Source organism: Triturus cristatus, chromosome 7 (assembly GCF_964204655.1).
Source record: "Triturus cristatus chromosome 7, aTriCri1.1, whole genome shotgun sequence".
Classification (NCBI taxonomy): Eukaryota; Metazoa; Chordata; class Amphibia; order Caudata; family Salamandridae; genus Triturus; species Triturus cristatus.
This window is the reverse complement of record NC_140590.1, coordinates 636,304,799-636,310,437: the sequence shown is the minus strand read 5'-3', so window position 1 is coordinate 636,310,437 and position 5,639 is coordinate 636,304,799. Positions and strand designations below refer to the sequence as shown.

The window sequence follows — 5,639 nt, the reverse complement described above, 5'->3', positions numbered from 1 at the left end:
ACAGCTGTTTCCCTTGCTTTCAAATTTGCCACAGCCATAATTTCTCGCTTGTAAAGATACTTGATCTCACCGTAGCACAAATCTTTCAGCATATGATTTCCGTTATCCATTAGGGCTCTAGCTCCTACCAATGCATGCCATTAATATTTGTAATATTTATATATGGATCTTAGTCTCCTTTCCACAAAAAGGAGCGGCGGCACGGCAAACAAACGTGAGTCCATAAGTAATTTATTTTATTTTAAGGATCTCCACCAAAAGTGCAAAGATGCATTAGACCGGCGACACGTTTCGGCCTTTCGCTTTCAACTGGATCATAGAGTCCCTTACTACAAAACATTCTCTTTAAAGTGCCAAAGTGGAACAAAGTTCTTTCACAGCTTTTAAAAACAACTTGTCAAAAGGATGTTGTTCCTCAGGGCTTGAACGATGCTAGAAGCGGGTCCATCTCCAGGAAGCTCCAAATCTGAATGTCGTTATGACACAGATGATTAGAGTGGCCAGGTGGGGGAAAGGGTGTTGGGTAGGGAACAGCTGGGAAGGAGATCTGCAAAATAAGTGTAACATACGTTATTAATGCAACCTAGCCAGGAAGCAGACAATGTATTTGCGATAGTGAAAATAATCACATGTATATTTTCTTTTAACCAAGCTTTGAGTTGAGGGTGGTAAAGCTACAAATAGAACACACACAGTGGTTACAACCCTTTTACTGTAAACAACCTAGCCTGACTAAATATGTATAGCTTAACTAAGTTAACAGTTATACCCCCCTACGTTTTCTACCACTGGGTCTGACACTTTATACAGATTTTGCACTGTCCGTAAATGCTGTTTTTAATGTTGATTGAACATGAGGAAATGCAGGCCCTGACACGCAACTTTGTAAAAGGTTTCATCAAACTGTCGAATTGGCCAAACATTGTCTTTAAACGAATTCTAGAGACTTCATAAAATCAAAGGTCAATGAAAGCAATTAGATTACATTGTTTCTAAGATCGAAACGAGATCGTAAGTGTTCTGTTAAAAAATTATTCATGACACGATCATGTTATTTCAAGGAGAACTGGAGCGCTCTTACCCCAATCCGTGGGGAGAACAGATCTCTCTCTACGGTATTCTCTGGAGTTCGTATTGCTGCCAGATGACTGCCTCCACATTCTCTGGAGCCGCCATGATGACCACAAAGCTGTTCAGCAACACCCACTTCCGATCCGATCAGAGGAGCGGGAGAATAACGAGTGTGTGCGGCCGGGAGTGGTTTCCTTTTATAGGAGGGACCCGCCCATGAGAAGAGTCACGCTGGAAAGATGTGCGTGGGGGCATGGCCAGATCTCAGCTGTCAGAAGTACGGCTGTGAAATAAAACTCAACACCATTTAGTTAAATGAAATAACGCAACAAATAACACATAAAGAAATAAAAGGCAAAAGGTGTCTGCATAAGTTTTAAAGTCAATGCATGGAGTTCTCTTAAAGATTCTAAGTGTTGCATGAGATCTTGACCATTTTTGTACATTCCTTATGACACTTCCACCAGTAATGAGGTAGAGAAATGGCACAGTGTATTTTGCCACAGACATTGCGTGAAGAAGAAAATGCGCGGCACGAGCGTATGTCACGAGATGTGACAGAGCTCCTAGAGCCGCAGCCCAGAACCATGACACGACTATAATGATTTAAGTTAATGCAAACAGGGTTCCTCTCCAGCCTCGATTGCAAACTTTTCACTTTACCTTACTCACTTTTTTTATTGCGCGAGAATCTGTCTGAAGCCAGACCAAAAACTACTTCATGTTATGTTTTACATTTTAAATTCCAAGCACAATAATAAACAGAAAATAGCAAAATCAAACAAATGAAGTATAAATTCAAATCTTTTCAAGGGACAAACATAAACACTGTGAAGTGCATAATTAACTGTATGCATCTTTGATTGGATAATGTACCCTCACTTATTGTGCTTTTTAAATACCAAACAATAAATACAGCTCATATTTGTAAAGTAATAGCAAAGAAAATTTAGACCAAAACAGAAATTTTTGTGTACATTTCCTTTTCCATTTTCTTTTTTCCTATTCCATAGACAAGTGAGATAACCCGGCCAAAGTGTGCAATATAGTCAACTGTTGTATGAATTAGAAAATGCTCAATTGATGTCCTGAATTGCAGAGTATTTCAATGAGTTTAAACACTTAACAGAAAAATATTTAATGGAAGAAAAGAGAAAAAGAGAGAAAAGTACATACAGGAGAAGAAAACAGAAGTTCCTGTTTGTAAACTAAAGGAATAACTGTTCAGACATGTGTGGATCAATATTCATTAATCACAGTTTTTGATTCCAGTATCTTGAAACTGGCTGTAATTTAATATAAATGTGCAATAATAAAGTGCTGGTTCAAAAAGATAATACATTTTAAAAAACGGAAAAAAATGGAAAGGCCGGCCCTGGGGGATGGGGTCACCGGGGCCATTATTAGCCTTAGGAGGGGGGCCATGCGGCCCCCCTCCAAATAAAAGATCTAAAAAAAAGAAAATTCTGGTCATGCCCCGGCGGATGGGTTCCCAGGGCCTAAATTGGCCTCGGGAGGGGGGCCTCACGGCCCCCTTCCAGTTTTTAATTTTACATTTTTTTAAAATAGAGGTCAGGCCCTGGGGTATGCGGTCCCCAGGGCCCAAAAAATAGTAAAAGAATGGGGGCCACACAGCCCCCATTCTAAAAAAAAATAAAAAAGCTGGCATCGCGCTGGAGGCACCGTCCCCTCCCTGCAGCACTCTGCAAACGTGCCACCTGGTGCATTGTAAGTTGGGGAATTAATTACCCGTGAATACTGAGGGTCTCTGGGGGCCTACTAGCCCACCAAGTACCTCCAGTATGTGCCAGGCAGCTGCATTGCAGAGAGGTGGTCCAAGGCCACGGCCCCTTTTTACATCACTCTGCAACGCAGCTCTGTGGCGCTTACCGGAGGTACCTGATGGGCTAGTTGGCCCCCAGGGACCCACAGGATTCAAGGGGACCTAGTCCCCCAATTTAGAAAGGCGCCAGGGGGTGCAATTGCACAGTGGTGGAGGGAGGGGGCGGGGCCTGATATATCACATATGCAAACACACCCCCTGGCACATTGTAAATTGGGGGATTAAGTCCCCTTAAATCCTGAGGGTCCCTGGGGGCCTGATATAACAAGTTAGCAATCCTGCTGTGTGGGACTTACTGGAGGTAATAAAAGGGGTACGTGGCCCCCAAGGTTAATGTTGGGGGCTAACTATCCCTCCTGTTACGTTTGCTAAACCCTACACAGTGGGATTGCCAAAAGGTGTTTGAAGGCCACGCTCACCTTTCTCCACCACTCTGCAAACACGACTGCTATGTTATAGTTAGAAATTAGCATTTTAAAAACCTTTGAAATTCACTGGAAAAAAACATAGGTTTCAGGGACGTTATAGTTAGAAATTAGCATTTAAAAAAACATTGAGATTCACTGAAAAAACCATAGGTTTCAGGCACGTTATAGATAGAAATTAGCATTGAAAAAACCTTAGAAATTCACTGAAAAAAACATAGGTTTCAGGGATGTTATAGTTAGTTGGATATTTCTCTCACACAAAACCATAGAAATTCCCCATTTATAGTTAGTTTAGCTAACTATAACTCGCGCACCCGCACTGCACTGCTGATGATGTCACAAATGACATCATTCATGACATGGCCAGTGACATCACTGATGGCATCATCCATGTGAAAATCTGTTGCACCTCCTCACACTCTAATATAACCTTTGATATACCCACCACAGTAAAATACAGACTACCATTTTCGAAACCATCGACACACCAATACCAGTTACTACATATGCACTCACTGATTCCTAGATCTACACACACATTCACTCATTCGCCCATACAATCACTCATACATGCAGTCACTCATTAATACAACACTATCATAAGCACTCATACACCTATACAGAGACTCATACACCACTCATCCAGAGTTACTCACACACCTAGTCAGTCATGCAAAGAATCAATCACACTTCCATTTACTGACCTATACAGTTATACACACACCACATCACTTATTCAAACAGAAACAAATGCATACTTACTCTCTTATACAATCACTGATACAAGTACACACTCATCCATACAGCCACTCTCACAATCACTGACTCTCTCGTATAGTCATTAATATACTTCAACTCTCACATACACTGCCTTTTACATATGTAGTTACTTTGACATGTACCATTGAGACATCCATTCACTCACCAACACACCCATACGCACACTCACCAACCCATACAGCTGTTTCCACATTCACTCTTGAACCCATACACACAGTGAATCAACCACTCAAACATCTATGCATAGAGTCACGCACCTCCCACCCACCCATACACACACTCAGGCACCCATACAAATACTCAGGTAACCAATCGATAACCCATATAGACACTCATGTAGCTACTGACCAACCCATGCAGCAGCTTATCCAACAGACAGATTGATACAGACATTCACACAGTTTAGTCACTAACCCATGCATTCAGTAAGACACATGTAATCACTCACTTAAACAGTCAGTCACGCACCTACTAAATCCTCCATCCAGACACTTATAAACCCACTCATTCTTCAATACACCTTGGCATATATATATATATAATACATATTTACATTTTAAAGAAAAACACAGTCTCTGGATGATGTCATCAGTGATGTCATGAGTGATGTGATTCGAGATGTCATCAGTGATGTCACTGACCATGTCATGAATGATGTAATATGTGACGTCATCAGCTGTGCATTGCGGGTGCGTGAGTTATAGTTAGCTGAACTAACTGTAACAGGGGAATTTCTATGGTTTTGTACGAGAGAAATGTCCCTGAAACCTATGGTTTTTTCAGAGAATATACATGTATATATATAAAAACCACGAGTTGCCTCCAAATGACGAGGCCACATCCCAGCGTGTTAAATCCATTTAATTCCAGGGATTGTCTCAACCAAGTAGCAGCACACAAATATTGCCAAACGCGTTTCGGGCGTATAGACACCCTTGATCACTGGCACAGGAAACCCCAGAGCAAGAGCAGTCCACCTGAGCACAATAAATGTCCCGCCCATGTGGGCGTGTGCCGCAGAGAATTCTGGTTACAGTAGTCCGCTCAAAGTCAAACGCCAGTGCCAGCCAAGCGGCTGACGCCCATATGGGCGGGACTGTGCCTAATTAAATAAATGTGGTTGAGTACAACATTGCTGTTTCCGTGAATGTTTTGCAGCCAGTGATCAAGAGCTATTGTGGGCTCGAAACGCGTTTGGCAGAGTGAAAAGGTGAAGGACAAGGCTACGTAGTAGCTGCTGCAGCCGGGGATTGTGTGCTGTTTCACTTCCACGTGTGACCGCTCCAGTGGGGCAACCTGGTGTTTTTCATGTTTAGCGGCTGGTCCGGCCGCGGAGTGGTCCCGCCGCTTTATTCAGCGGATCCTAATGCTCGTAATCACGGACATGTTCTGGAGTGGAGGGGGCCTGATATCCTGGTTTGAGTGGCAGCAGTACTTCATTTTCTGTGTTCTCTTCACCACTACGGACATATTTTCAACTATCCCATTTGGGTTTAAATTATACGGAGCCAGCAATA

The 5,639-nt window shown here is 42.4% G+C and overlaps 1 long non-coding RNA gene across 1 annotated transcript; it reads right to left on the bottom strand.

Moving 5' to 3' along the window:
- Window positions 1-215: 215 nt before the first annotated feature.
- Window positions 216-1,367, bottom strand: LOC146810270 (uncharacterized). The gene is made up of 2 exons (XR_014966569.1): window positions 1,082-1,367; window positions 216-547 (listed from the first exon to the last, which is right to left on the bottom strand). It is a non-coding gene; the product is annotated as an uncharacterized LOC146810270 (long non-coding RNA).
- Window positions 1,368-5,639: the final 4,272 nt, after the last annotated feature.